Source organism: Falco punctatus (genome assembly GCF_963210335.1).
Source record: "Falco punctatus genome assembly, chromosome: Z".
Taxonomy (NCBI): Eukaryota; Metazoa; Chordata; class Aves; order Falconiformes; family Falconidae; genus Falco; species Falco punctatus.
In genome coordinates, this window is record NC_137586.1 from 13,493,301 (window position 1) to 13,509,528 (window position 16,228).

Consider the following 16,228-nt stretch of genomic DNA (forward strand, 5'->3'; position numbering starts at 1 on the left):
GGATTCCTACATGGTAGTTCATGTTTATGTTCACTCTAGAAGAATCAGGAATCCCTAAACTTTTACAATAATATTCACCTAAGAATGAAGACACAAATGGTGTTTAAATAGTTTTATACTGATTTTAATGTATGGAGAACAATGCTAAAAACTAAGTTACAAATAAAATAACATTGATCACAATTGCTATTTTATTACAGTCAGGACCTTAAATGAATGGCTTTCCTTGCAGATATGATGGTAATACATATCATGCCGACTAAATGAAGGAGTCATTAGAGCTACGAACACCCCTTTCAAACACATGCTACACAGGATTCCCAATACATTCCCCTCTTCTTGTCTTTAGACAACATATTTATATCCTCTCTACTGCAGAGTGAGCTTCACCATCCTAGCTTGCCAATACATTCCTCTGAAACTTCTAGTGTCTATTTCCTTATGTTATTAGGAATGTAAGTTAATCAGATTGTAACACAGATCATTGAAAGACGCTGATACTCTATTTGCAAGGCAGATTCTCTGCTAATGCTGTGTTAATGTGGACACTGAACTGAAACTTGTCAGCCTTTTCTGATTCACACAGAGAATTTATTACATGTTTCTTTTCTCCTCAGAACTCTAATTGCAATTTCCCTATGTTCTCTATATCTTATATATCAGAACCTGTTGAATTCTTTTCTGTGAAATCACTTCTTTTGCTGGATCCACTGGCGAATACACCTCCCGGATCATTTGGACTCAAACAGTGAAATCATAATTCAACAGCTCCCAAAGAAGTGAAATCATAACTCAACAGCTCCCAAAGAATGAAATTATTTAAACCACAGTCAAGCACATAACAAGATTATAAAAACTGCACCTGATATTTGTTTTATATATATATATATATATATATATAAAAATATATATAAATGCTTAAAACATGGTAAAACCATTAAGTAGCAGTGTAAAAAAAGTAACAAGTCTCACATATGTCAAGCTTAAGACAGCTGGAATTATTTGTGAAAGCATTACAAATCTAACTAATAGTTTTAGCTGGAAAAGTAATGAAGTAAGATTTCAGTTTTTAATTTTTTCAAAACAGCCTTTCTGTACTAAATTAACTTCAATTTTAAAATAAAATTTTCATCATGGTTAGTAGGGAATTTAACCAACCCAAAAAATTCCTAAAAATACATAAACCAGTAATTTTTATCATCTACAGGAGAAAAAATGGACATAAAATGGTTAAATGACTTACATCATGTCGCACGGTTAGGAGCTCAGGCAGATGAACTTGTTTCACGCTTCCTGTTTCAAAACCTCTACAGATTCTTCCAGCCTCTAGTACCTGAAAGGAGAGTCAAGCACAGGTTAAAAAAGGAGCAGCAGTACAGGCACTAAAATCAGACAGAAAATTTTCCATTTCCTAAAATCCGATGTAGCTTTTCAGCATTACAGAATGTATTTTTTAATGCGATGGTGATAGATTTCTCTTTTTGTCATACTTAATAATGCCTTGTCAAGTGTTCTGAGGTAATTACAAGAAGTCTAACAGCAAAATGAAACAACCCAAATCGCCAGGATCTCGGCATAGCTGTCATACAAGTTTTCAATCACCGCACCTCTAATTTAGATTTTTGTATTGTAAGTATCCTTCACTACAGCAACAACATTAAGACATGAAAGTAACTTCCAGTAATCTTAATTGTCTTACAGTAGTAATTCCTGTTTAACTACCTGCTTGTCTCTATATTCCCTATTTATACTTCTCCTACGTGACAATATTGTTTGGATTGCATATTTATAAAGACATTGCATAATTTGTTCCTTTTCATTAAAGGAATGAAGTTTTAAGATGTGGCCAGCACACTGTACAAGGTAACACAGAGATCTAGTGATACCTTTTGACCTTACTGTTCTCTCAGTAAATAAGTTTTCTAAAAACAGTTCCTCAGCAGAGTCTCAAACTCTTCAGCGATGGTATATGCCATTTAAAATTTGTTAAATTTCAGAATTGTTCTAGAGGCAAATGCAGAAATATAATCTACATGAAGTTGTACATAGTCTTTAAAGTGTGAGGATCAAGTGATTGTCTTTAATAATTTCAGAAAACACAATAATTCAGCTGATTTAAAACAAAATCTTCTTTAAATAATGAACACATTCCAACCCAGTGCAGCAAATCTATTATAATTTCCTTACTAATGAGAAAGTTTCAACAGTACTAAACACCTTGGGTTTGGTTGTTGGTTTTTTTCCAGAATTAAACAACACAATGAAATTCCATGGCAGAAAATTTATTCTTATATCAATTTCAGTGCTTTTAGCTTAAAAACCAAACAGGTTATCTTGAGATTAGTAGTTAAGCAGTATCCAATGTTTGGAAAGCCAGGAATGTCACACAATAAGCTTTACTAGGTAGGATATTATTACCTGAATACTCTCAAGGAACTATTAGTCATAACAAATTTACAGACAGTGTCTGCCAAAATGATCAATACAGAAAGGATGAAAGAAAATATTTATTTTTTTTAATTCTAGAAATGTTAAGCAAAAATAGCTAGTAGCTTGATAATTATTTGATAATCACAGAATATGAGTTTGCTGGTTGGAAGCTTTCAGATTAGTTGCAATGAGAAATGAGATATATTACTAAGAATGAAAAATACTTTAGAATAACTATTTTAGATTATACCCTTCTAATCTTCCAGAATTCTTAGCCTCTGGTAAACCACTTATTAACTACACATTACTTTATACAGTCCAGCTTTTCAACATGCAGTGACAGCTGATGCAACTTCATGGTCATTCCCTTCTATTTACTAACCAACACCCAACAACTTTTTATCTAGTTTTTTTTGTATATTTCTATTTTCCTGTTTATTACTGCTTTCTAGGTCCATAGTTTCTGTGTTACTTCCCTTTCAGATTTTCAGAAATGTCAGTTATCATTAACAGATTAAAGTAAAGATTCAATGATCTTAATGATATAAAAGACCTCCTGATAAAACATATAAGCACATATGAATGATTAAAGACCCCCAGCAAAATAATCAAACACATTACAAACGTTTTTTTTCTGTTTTTCTGAGTGTGTAGCAACCAGATTTTTTGTAATCTTGATGTTCTTACTGTCTGTAAAATGCCAGTTGCAATAGGATCAGAAAGACTGGAGCTAATGTATTTTCCAACAATAAATACCTTTCCTGCTTCAGTCTCTTTATTAGCCCTTCCTAAGCAGAGGGATAAAAATATTTACAACTGGTCAGTAATCATTAAAAATTAATTTCAAGGATATTTAGGAAAAAGAAAATTTTGTTACTCCCATAACTTAATCACTCTAGGCATCATAAGGAAATACATTATTTTTATGGTTTCTTTGCCTAGGCTGTTCTATTTCAGTCTCCACAACTAATACAAATCTGTCTCTTACTCCCTGTCTTCTGTTCTTCCACCTCTGTTATTGTTGTCTATAACCTTTTACTCTGTCTAGCAAACCCTAAATTCTCCATTCTTCCAACTTCTGTCAGTGCTGCCACTCTCTCAAACCAAGTGAGTCTCTACCATCCTCTGGCTTCTTCATTATTTCCTGTCCCCTGCATGGCTCCCAGCCCCAGTGTCCTCATTCACTCTGTTCTTGACTATAAAAATCAACTTCCCAGTTGCATGCAACCTTTTCTGCAGACAGAAACTATATACTTTGAATGCAAAGGGTTTAACATTCATTTTTCAATATAAAGCGGCAGGATTCCTCCTGCCTTGCACTTTAACTTTGGTATGTGCAATACATATATTGTACTGTTTCAGCATAGGTCCTTTTCATATTTTTTTGTTTGTCACTTAATAGTAAGAGGTGAAGAAGTTTTTAGCAAGCGTGATTTTTGTAAAGGTTTGCAGCAATGTCCAAGTCAACAAAACTGTACTTCCAGAAATCCCCATCATGGATTTTACCGGAATTAGCACTGACTGTCTTGGAGGAGGGATGGAAAACGTGAACAGAAAATGATATATTAATGGAAAAACCCAAAGAAGAAGGAAAAAAGGAAAAATCTTCTACTCAGATCTCTTCTTTCTGAAGGGTACAAATAACATATTTGCCATGCCTAGCTGCTGCAAAAAGTATTTAATAATTCATCGTATCAACTGGCTAGAACGTATCTTGGGGGCTTGTATTCCCCTGGGAAAGAATATTTAGACTCAGTCTGGTTGAAGATTGATCACATTAGTTAAGCCATGTCATTCTGATGGCCAACAGCCAAATTTCTATCCCAGTCATATACTTGGCAGTGTAATGATGACCCATCTGCTGTGTAATTCACTCACAAACTGTCACTATTTGGTTTATCTACAGTGACATAATTATGAATGCAAATCATACTATCTGCAAAAAGGTGCACAGTTTTTCTCATTCCTGTCTCAAAGACAGTACAAGCTTAAGCAACCCATTGCTGTCAATGGACAACAAATAATCAAAGATTTTGTGATTACTTGTGCAAAATTTTTGGCTACCCTGGCTGGTGCAGAAAACCTTTGCTGCATCTCAATACTCAGTTGCTGGCACAGTTTGAGTAGCTTTCCTTCTGTGAACCATATACCAGTATCATCAGTCCTCTGGGGGAATGATACAGGGATCTGAAGTACAGCCACCCAACCACACTTCATAGTAATTGTGCTGCTTTTCATATCTGATATTGGCTTCCATACAAGCTTCCAAACTAATTTGATAGGTGAAAAACTTATTTGTGTTCATGGTCAAACAACCACAAGAGTTTAAGCAATCCTGCTGCCTTGCAGTTGAGTCCTCAATAACTTCTCCACAAACAAGAGGACACAAATGTAAATGTCTATGAAAATCTTGCTAAGTCACTCAAGCCTCCTTTTTAGGTCCCTATGCCTGGTCCCATATCTATAGTCAATTTCATAAGCTCTCAAAAGCTCATGTTAAATATTCTGAATACTCTTGCAAAATATTGTCCAGACTATATCTACCAGCAGCTGGTTAGAGACATTTCAGTTGTACTCAACTTCATTTAACTAATTTGTTACAACATTTTAAAGAATGCTGCTTGCAAATTATGTGTTGCTTTGTTTGAGATGTTACAATTTCTTTCTACCATCTTGAGCCAAGACAGGCAAGCCAAATGTGTTACTGCAAAAAGTAATGAAAAGCTGCACTGTACCCATAGAGCTCTGGAAAAATAAAGCCAGGTGCAACATAAGGTATAAAGAACAGCCAAAGCAAGCTAAGCTGGAAAATACTTTGTAAAGATGCAGAGAAGCTTAATCCTTTCAAATGGCAGACTAAGATGATGGAAAAGATGCAACTATTTGCTTCATAAGCAAACCTATAGTTAAATGTAATTAAGGATTTAAACTAATATGATTTAGTTTTAATATTAACTGCCACAAAGCTTTAGGTCAGTTAGTAACTGAAGAGCAACTGGCATTATCTACAGAACACTGCTGACATGAGTAGCACATCAGTAAGTTGTACTAAAATTGCCAGAGAGGATTAGTTAAATTATACAATTACTCCATGCTCCCTTTTTGGTTCTGTTGTTACTCCAAATAGACTTCAAGTAGGCAAAAAGAAGGAACTAAATTTAGTGAGAAAGCTATGGTTGTACCAGGTAAACTATATGTTACATAGAATGTGCATCATATCTACCAAAATCATTGTTGGTTTTGCACACACTTATTCAGGCTTTCATTGTTTATGAAATAACTCTTTCTTGGTACATTCAGTTCATCACCTAGAGGATACTCTCTAATGTTTTGTAAGGGCCCAGAGGCAGCTGCTCAAGACATAGTGTACCCATATTTTGATAGACCTCTTCAAAATCCAGATCAAATACTTCAGGGATTGAGATCATCATCATGATGCTTTTCTGTTTTCAAGTTTGTTTTTGACTCCACAATTGCAAAGATACTTCTTCAGCTCACCGAATCTCAGCTGATTCCAAGAACAAATTCTGACTCATCACATACGGCGAACAGTTTGAAGTGCAGCAGCAAAATGCCTCTTACTGGGTTTATACTTTATGCACACACCCAGACCCATCTATTGATGCCCTATTATCAGTTATGAAAAAGCCAGTCTTAATCCTGACCACAATTTGCACTTTAACTGGTATTACAGGCCACCAAGTGCTCTATAAAAAACCTAGCACTCAAACCCATTTAGACCTGACCATAAAAGTATCGAATCACCATCTACTTTGTTCATGTGGATAACGAGTAAGGGGAATCAATGTAAATTCCTTGTATTGACTTGTATTTCTGTATCCAATTATTTATCTTCCCATTTTGGGACTGCATGGCTTTGTATGTTTAACAGGAATATCACCTCCAGTTACTGGGGGAGGGCAGGAAATACACACTGTACGTAGTGTGTAAGAGGTACTAATTCTGCTTTCAGGCTCATGGGAGTGTAACGCAAAAGTTTTGCAGCTATACTATTACTTATGAATTTAGCAAAGGTTTATTTTTGACGGTTGTGTCTGCAGCAAGCTTTCCCTTGATTTCAAAATCATGTACCTGTCTTCAGAAAAAAAACCCAAATCAACAGCCAGCATCAATTATTACAAAGCTCACATAATCTCTTAGAGCAGGTCACTGTTCTTCATACAGTGAAATTACACAGTACCAAGTTAGTTATTATGCCAGCTTACTAACTTAAGTTAAAATAGTTAAAAGACAGTAGAGGACATTATTTCTTTCCTAGTATCAATAAAATATTATTTAAAAAAAAAAAAACAAAAAAACCAAGTTGCAAAATAAATAAGACTTTTATGGCCGTTCAAAATGAGTTTTCCCACTCCAGTATTGTTGCTCTTTCCTCTTTTGACGGTGACTACTGTCAAAGTGAGGATGAAGTAAAGATTTTTTTCCCAGGGCCAAGAAAAGTAATTGCAAGTTGCATCATCTCAATCCCATTTTCATTTTTTAAATATATTTTTAAAAATGTCTTTCTTATGCACTAAGCAAATGCTATTAAGTAAGCTAGTAATGAGTATTTCTCACAGCTCTAGGATGTATATTGTAAGCAGCTAGTTTCATATAGAAGGGGTTATACTGTGCGTGTATATATACATGAGTTATGTACGTTTACATATATATGTGTGTATACATAAAAGTAGATATTTTTTTCTGAAACATAAGAAAAAATTTATGTATGTCATCTATCAATGTTTAAAAAACCCCACCACAATGCAAATAACACCTTTGCCTTTAGCATATCATCTGCTTCCAAAACTCAGTTATATATGCAAAAAAGCCATGTACTTGAAGAAACCACAATAGTTCCTGTACTTTCCATAATAGGAAAGCAAACAAAAACCCCCAAAACAACCCATACAAGGATTATGTAAAAATATATCCATTCATAGTAACATTTAATTTAGTGTTTCATCTAAAAACATTCAAAGGAAATTCAGGAACTTAAGGTATATACAATAACTAATTTAACGTATGGGTAATACGTACAAGGCTGTATAATGAAGAAACCCTCTTTCAGACTGACTGCTCCTGGATCAAAGTGAAAAATAGATAACACACAAGAAGGGACAGAACAGGGCAGATCCAGACTGATTTCTCTTAAGAGTTTAATTTACTTCAAGATGATGTCTTACAGTCTAATGTAGAATTAAAGAATATTGCTTTAAAAGACTGTAACACCAGATCCACTTTCAAATGCTGTAAGCCATTTTAATATCAAATATTCAGAAGACATGAATGAATTGAGGAAAAACTTGGGATTCACTGTATCTAGCAGAAAGGACAAAGACTTTTGATACACAGCAATAAATATGGTCTACATCTGCTAATTAAAGCTCTGGTGATAACCAGAGATTGTCCCTCAGTTAAATGATAGACTACACCATATTTTCATAGGGACAATAACATATGTGGATAGCTCAGCATCCAGCTGTGGATAGCATACTGAGAATTAGTCCCAAGTTATGTTAACTGATGAGGTGCTACAACTAAAACATGTTTAAAGTCAAATGCTAAAGTAAGCAAGAAAGAAAAAAAATAAATCCCAAACTAGAAAATATGGTTTTAGTCTTCACTTCACACACGCTCCCAGGCATCACCATCTCTTGTGTTGAAATACTACCACAAATAGATTTCTGAGTCATAGTAAGGCAATAAACAGTAATTACTAGTAATACTATATAAATGACAACATGTAATAATTTTCTACTCCATTTAAACAAATTGCCTGCCTATACAAGCCATCAAAGAGCCACACCTGTCACAAATGAGATCCAATATACTGATCATAATGTCAAGTCAGACTGGTTCCTAATGATATAGAAGCTGGCAATTTGTTGTGAGCACTAGTGTTTTGTGTCCCAGAATTTGATTTTATTTTCTTTAAAAAAAGGATAAAATGGATCTATCACAAAATGGATTAATTAACAAAAAAGCCCCCAAAATAGAAAAAAAACCAAACCCCAGCATTTCATACTGCACCTGATTTGAAATTATAAATAAAAAACACTTAATCGTGTAAGAACAGAAATATAACTGTTCACATACATGAAAAAAAAAAATTCCAAGTTTACAAATTGATTGAAATAAATTTTCAAATAAAAAAAATCAGTGGTACAGTAGTCTAGTCAAAATAATAAAGGAAAAGATAATCCGAAATCCTTTAAGTAGATTGTGTTGTATCTTAACAATAAATTACTATATACCTGTTCTGGCCAGGATCTAGAACAGTATAAACAGATGTCTTTCTGGGGCATGAAAAACATAGCAAAGTTAAACCTCTAATTGTATGTGACTGGGATATATAAAAGGTAAATTTAGTAATCTTTCCATCAAAAATTACTCATAATAAAAATCCTTCCTTAGATTTTTAGATTACCAACATTTTAAGGATTAAGCAAGGAAACGTATCACATATTCCAGATAAGCAAACAGCCCCCACATCTCCTTTAATTCTCTTTTGTCTCTTGAAACTCTTTATTTTCTTATTGCTTATGAATGCACTTTGAATTAAACGGCCTGTGATTCATCTATTTTATTATTCTACCAGCTTGTTTGTTCTACATCTTGACACTTAAGATTCTAGTCAAAATGGTGATTTCTTCTTGGGAAAAAAAATTAAAAATTAACCAGAACCTCTTCCTCTAATTTGTTGCACATTCCAGTTTAGTAGTCATTGCTTGCATTCTCTGGGAAAGTGGCATTCCGATTCTATAAAGCATGTCCTATCCAGAATAACAGCTTTTATGAGAATTGCTTCAATAACGGTTGTGTGATGTCTACCCAGAATCTGATTACTAATGATTTTATCTTACTGCTTTACATACTTGCTAGCTTGAAGGTATTGAAATATTTCCAGTTTTTCAATGTGCCAGCAATACAGCATACATGTTTCACAGTACATAATAGAAGTGTTTATGATACATCAATAGTTTATGATAACACTGATAAATTCAGGTTCAGTAAGCCATTTGCTAGTTTCTGTTTAACTGAACAAAATGTTAGCAAAGAATGTGGCCAACTTATTTACTGCAATATACATGCCTTTCTAAGCTTTAACTTGTATCTTGTTCAGTAATGACAATATTTCACAAAATCACCTACGATAAGGATGACATTTTAGGGTCTTAAGCTTAACGTCTTTGATGACGAAGTTAAATCTTACACGTATTTTTTTCCTACATAAATATATTATTTTTTCTAGCTGCTGGAAATCAGCACATTGTTGAATTGCTGCTGACAGGACTTGCTAGACTATATAACACTAGGGTAAAATTATTTCCCTTAAACTCACATTTGGGTTAAAACCAAAATGCTCCTTATCTCCAAATGTTTTTTTTTTTTCCCTTTAAGTGACATTCATACCACCAAATCTCTCTTGCTAAGGTAAACTGCAATTACAAAATCTTGATACAGATTATACATCTCCATTATTTAGTAATTACATTATTTATGTTTCCATTACTGGTCCTGCATTTCTTGTAGTCTATCACCTTGCAAAACATGATTTTTTTCTGCTTGTTAAATTTTCGCTTTACAGACTAGTCTCATATACTATGGTTGAACCACACCTACACACTCAGAACACTCTAAGAGATCCTCCCTGAAAATGCATGATCAATCAATTAAGTCCTTCTTACTACCAAGGATATCTTCATTATAGACAAAACACAAGCTGTAAAATAAAAATGGGCCACCATATTCAGCTTAAAAATGAAGGGGGAAAACTGGCCATATTTAAAAGTTTCTATTGGGTAACACAGTATAATAAATGGCAAAGCTCAACAAAACATTATAATTAATGAAAATCTACACCTCCACAGCAGCTGCTATATATGTGGACAGATTACACACAGGATGGAAATACCTACTTTTAATCTTACAAAAAGGTTGCAAATATAGCTCACAAATAGAGAAGTGATGGGGACAACAGAAATTCTCAAAATATCAAAAACTATCATAAAGAAAGCAATGTTACTTCATTTCACAAAAAGCAAGGCAGAGATCGGTATAAAAACCTGCTATACCCATTGTCTTCTCTTTGCACAAACAAGCAGATGGATGAAAAATTCAAAAGATTAATAGAACAGAACAGGATAGAGTACTTCAGTTGGAAGTGACCTACAAAACGTTTGAAGTTGTGTTTATATTATTATTCAAATTTCAAAAATATGTCATGAAGAAATAAAATATTAAATTAATTACATACAGAATTCAGAAAAAAATGTGATTTTATTTTCATTCAAATAAGTAAATTTATGAAAGAAACTACATTGCAGCATTAACAAAGCAACCACTATTTGTTTATTGGTATGGAAATTTGTGTTTGCAATAGAGCTTTCAAAATCATTAAAGGTTTTTAAAAAAATACTTAAAAACATATGTTCACATGCTTGCATACCCAAAGAAAATCTACACATGATTTTTCTTATGAATTTTACAGGTCACAATTTCATTTATTTGCTTTTTGGTTATGCTTGCCATTCCTGGGCTTTCCATATCTGGTTCCTCTCGCCCCATGGAACAGGAAGTGTTAAAAACATTCCTTAAAAGGGTTGTTCAACAGAGGTTCCCAAGGCAGGAACTAATCACAGGCTTATCATCACAGGAAGCAGTTTCATAATTCTAGAAACAGAATTATGTGAATCTTAGGTTCCACATATCATATTATGCAGTAAATTATTACATTTCATTTGCATGGCCTATACATATAAATGAGATTAATTTGACACTGCATAAGCAGTGAAGTCTGTCAATTACACTCACTTATTGTTTCAAAATTAGAACTATTTTTCTGTGCTTCACCTGGCCCATTCAAGTAATATCATGCATTAATATGTAAATAAATTAAAAAAAATTTCAAACCAAAGGATAGAATCCATTTGATTTAAAATAACTTAATAAACAGTATGCTGCACTTGCCTTTTATAGGCTTGGGCGTTGTCTGATTCCAAATACTATGAAAAGGAATTATACCCTCATAGAAACCAAAAAAGTACACCTATATCTTACAAAGGCACCTTTCTCTAAATGGAGAATAAGGACTACTCCATTTCTGTAAGATTCTTCTGATGTCTGCAGAATATATAGATTATGTGTCTGCAGCAGGTATGACACTCAGTGAAAGAATTTTCTGTCATCCAATGGTAAACTGACCACAAGATAGAATAAGTTGACTTAATTAACATGTTTTATTATCTACCATGCAGGAGAATTCTTGTCACAGAAAACATGACAATTTTTAAAATGGAAACAAAAAAAGAATTTACTAAATTGCTATGAGCAGCAAGATTTCTATTCAAGGTTATATTAAATGTTCAAATCCTCTACCAAATAGAATTTTAAAAAGAAGAAATTCTACCACCAACTTCATAGTACTTGTATAAGAAAACATCTAATGTAAGTACCCACTCTTAGAACTGCAGTTGAAATATCTGTTTTGAACAGTGCAGTCTGAGCACCTATATGTGGTATTATAAAAAAGAAGTAAGAGTATGATTAGAGGTAAAAAAAGAGAAAGGACAGAATGAACTTTACGAGTAGTCACAAATGACCAGTGAGAAGAAAGAGAAACAGTGACGTGGTGTATCACCTCGAGTGACACTGAAGACAGGTCTACCTGAGTGTATACCTAGAGTAATGCTACTTCAAATTCAGTGAGGTTTTGTAACTGTCTGGAAAGTTTGGGTTTATTAACTTGATTTGTATCTTGCAGAAACACTTTGCCAGAGATTGAATTCAACTGTGCACAACAAAAATGAGCCATCTGAACTTTACTTACTACTTAGTTGCCATTTTTCTTCTAACAACCAGCTGGAGAGAACTTTCATTCATTTACACCAAGTACACAACCATTCTGTGCATAAAAGACTGACTACAAGAAAAACATTAACATAATTTAAGTTCTGTGTTATGATATAAAGGGATTTATATATGTGAGTAATGATTAGGATTGACTGAAAACATCCTTTACCAGTATGTTTCACAAAAAATTTCCTAAGAGAGATATAGTGAGTCAGAATTTCAAGGCTCTGTTCAAGCCATAGAGCTAAGGCAATTTGTGTCACCTTGAAGAGGTCAATTGTGTCACCAAGAAGATGGTTCACCAAAAATGTCTGTTCCATCCCCAGTGGAACCCTCTTCTTGGTTAGCTATCTTGAATCTTTATCCAGTTGCAGCCTCTAATCTTCCAACATTTTTTACCCCTTGCCTACTGCCTTTCCCAACTACTCCTAGCAACCCACTAAGGGATCACAGCCTGCATCCCAGAATTTCCACCCTTCTGATGGAAAAAAATTACCATACGAGTATTAAAGGAAAGAAATTGGTAATAAAAACAAACTGTTAAGAAGAATGAGATGCTAAAAAAAGGGTAATCAACTCAGAGGCACGACAGTGATGTCTAAAATAAAAATTTCCTTAATTCCCCATTCCTTTGTTTTACATACTTGCTTAAAGCCATATCTACATGCCAGTCTCTTAATTCCTCTGTAATTTCATTGTGTCCTTAAGATATGTATGTAGTGATTATTCAGACAGGTTCTAATGAGCTTTCTAATTCCTTTTATCTTACTTATGTGAACTTCCATTTTGTCAAGCAGTTTGGTTCTTTATTTCTATCACTGACACTCATCTTGTACTGTTTTGATGCTTTTCTTTAGCATTCCTTTACTCTGGAAATGGTTAAGAAACACTGTCTACCCTAAAGCCACAGAATCTTTTCAAGAACTTTCAATGAAAGTAGTTCTATACACTTTAAAAAAACAACCAACCAACAAACAAAAAACCCCGCTGCTTTAGTAAGTCTCTAAGTATTATTAGAAATTAAACGAAACAGCATAAATATTTCAAACATTATTCAATATTACATGCTACTATCCACTGTAGTGGATAGCGATTCCTGGCAAACACATCACACTGGAGACACTGAATTCTCATCTGAAGCTGAAAAATTCTTCAGACCTTGGCTTGAATGCAGAAGTGCTGTAACCAAACAAAATGGAATCATAGTGTCTTAAGTACAACATGTGAGTTACAGTTCTGTGCAATAAGTTAAATTATCTTCTTCCTTACTTGGTTACCAGTATGGAAAAAAATCAAAACATTAGGCAGCTATAACACTACACTTGTTCCTCATACTGGAAGCATGTTGCCCTGTTTGTTCTTCACAGCGTCAGAACTGCTCTGCAGCTCTCTTGCCTTAATCTTGCCCAGTAGTTTACTGAGATTTATTCAAGCTGAATCTACATACTAATAATCCACTTTTCAGTACAGGAAATAATGCACCCAGTTACAGTATTTTCCTGCACACAGTGTATCTGTAATTTTCCAGACAGCATCACATACCGTCATCAGTATTTGAACACAGGTGCCATGCCTCTTTAAAATATAGAGAGGCTACTTAAGCAGTAACCGCAGCTCTTCAGTATATTGTGTGCAGCCACATTAGCACTGCCAAGTGTTTGTTCTACAGCTACGTAAAGTGGGGGACGTTTTGGTTTTTTTTTTTACAGTACTTGCGCAGCACCCTCACACCCTAGCATTTGTCATGCAGATAATAAAAGGAGCAGAGTATATCATAGGAACTAGAGTTCCTCTCCAGTGAAACAACCCCCAAGCCCAAAACAAGGAATGAGAAAGAATAAAGATGGACAGTAAATGTACATATAAAATACAGCTATTGGAAGCAAGACAGCACTTGAAACAGTTCAACCTGCTAGTCAGATGCCTAATGTTCTTGTTTAAAAATAACAGAACTACTGGAGTGCTGAAAGCGACGAGCAGAGAATGCACCTTTAAAATACACAAAACAATGTACTTCTTCACATAATGAAGGGTAATGTAATTTGTTCATATAAAGCCAGGGTAAGCTATGGAACCACAAACCACTGTCCTTTTTAAACATTTATACAGATTCAAAACTGTCAGCATGTGCTCATGGAAAGAAAAGTTAATTGTACTAGTTTATGTGGATGCAGAAAGTCCTTCACCACAATCAGTGATGGCTGGGAGAATGCTCTGCAGGGCATTTTAGTGTATGCCAACAGGTCTTGGTATATGCTTTCCCCTAATTTCTTCCCCAGAATTTGTTATTGATCGTTGTCATAGACAAGAGGCTGGACTAGAGAAACGTGGTCTGAATCAATATAGCTGGTGTCTTGTGGCAACAGAGAAAAACCACAGCCGGAGTCAGGACATGGTTCCAGATTTACAGTGTTCCAAATGTCAGCATGGGCAATGGAACAGAGAGATGTAGCTAGCAAACAGCTGTGGAAACATGTGGTGAACACAAACCTCAAGATCATGTTTTTTTGTTTAGGGTTTGATTATCTTCTGTCCTCAGTACAGACATGAGGATCCCAAGGTGACAGGAGGAGGTGCAGGATGAATATCTTCGGAACTGTGATCAAACAGGATCCAGGGTTATTTAGCCTGGAGAAGAGAAGACTGAGAGGGGATCTTACCAACGTCTACAAATACCTTAGGAGTGTCAAGAGGATGGCGCCAGGTTCTTTTCAGTAGCGCCCAGCCACGGGATAAGGGACAATAGAACAGGCACAAACTGCAACACAAAAAGTTCCTTCTGGGTATAACGAAGAACTTTTTTGCCTTGAGGATGACAGAGCACTGGAACAGGCTGCCCAGAGATGTTCGTGGAGTCTCCTTCGCTGGAGATATCCAAAACACGCCTCCATGCGATTCTGTGCAACCTAATATAGGTGAACCTCCTTTAGCAGGGGGTTGGACTAGATGATCTTTATAGGTCCTTTCCTACCCTGGCCATCCTGTGATTCTGTGACATGATCATGCCAGAGGGACTAAATAACATTATAGTAAAATGCCTAATCAAACTAGAGAAGGAAAAGTGGAAAAGCAGCCGTATGAGAAGTGGAGGCTATTTAGCCTCTTTGTAACTTCCCAGGAAAGAGACAAGGCATGCAAACAATAAAGAAAACTACAAAAAATCATACACAATTGTGTTTATACACAACCTTAGTGATGCACCAACAAATTCTGGTGCAAAAAAGGAAACTCCTGAACCCACATAGTCTTTAATTACTCTTTATCAGTCTAGTGCTACTACTGTCTGCATGGCTTCAATCTATATGCAATTTAATTAAAGAATTCAGGTTACTTCTCCATTTGATTTTTCATAATACTGGTTGTATTAAGATGATATCATACCTGCCTAATTAATTCCCCCTTCAGTTTAGTATCTTGAACATTTAAAAATATTCTGATTGTCCTTTTGTGATAAAAGCTTAAGTTCAACGATAATAACTTTTTTAAAGTTTATTTTGTCCTTTTATTCTTTATGCATAACACTGTTGTACCCATGTTATTAAAAACTAATATCCACAAAAGCTGGAGGCTTGATTACATCATAAGCTCTTTTTTTTGTTCTTCATACACATGGTTTCTTTCAGAAGGGCAAAGGGAATGAGATGTAATAGACAATTCCTGGCACTTCAATTTCTGTGCTCAACAAATTGCTGTTTGATGTCTTCCATTCCTTTGACCATCATAAATATAACCTACAGACAATTCTCTCCTCTTCCAAAGCAAGTCCACAGGAAGATGCCTGAAGTTTAAAATAAACACGGAGTTTTAGGTGAAAAATTCAGATGCATTCTACAGCCCAGTATTAGTGTCTAAAAGCTACAAAATCCAAAGTATGGTGTCCTGTGAAAAATCAGTTTGGAATTTCCAGGACACTCCACTGGCATTTGGAGCAGAAATGCAAGAA

General features: G+C 34.8%; 1 protein-coding gene across 1 annotated transcript in view; it reads right to left on the reverse strand.

Moving 5' to 3' along the window:
• PRLR (prolactin receptor) overlaps window positions 1–16,228 on the reverse strand; it is a 148,040-nt gene that overhangs the window by 129,547 nt on the left and 2,265 nt on the right. The window contains exon 2 of the mRNA XM_080372142.1: window positions 1,244–16,063. The gene's annotated coding sequence lies outside the window, so the exon portion shown is untranslated. The remainder of the gene's footprint in view (window positions 1–1,243; window positions 16,064–16,228) is intronic.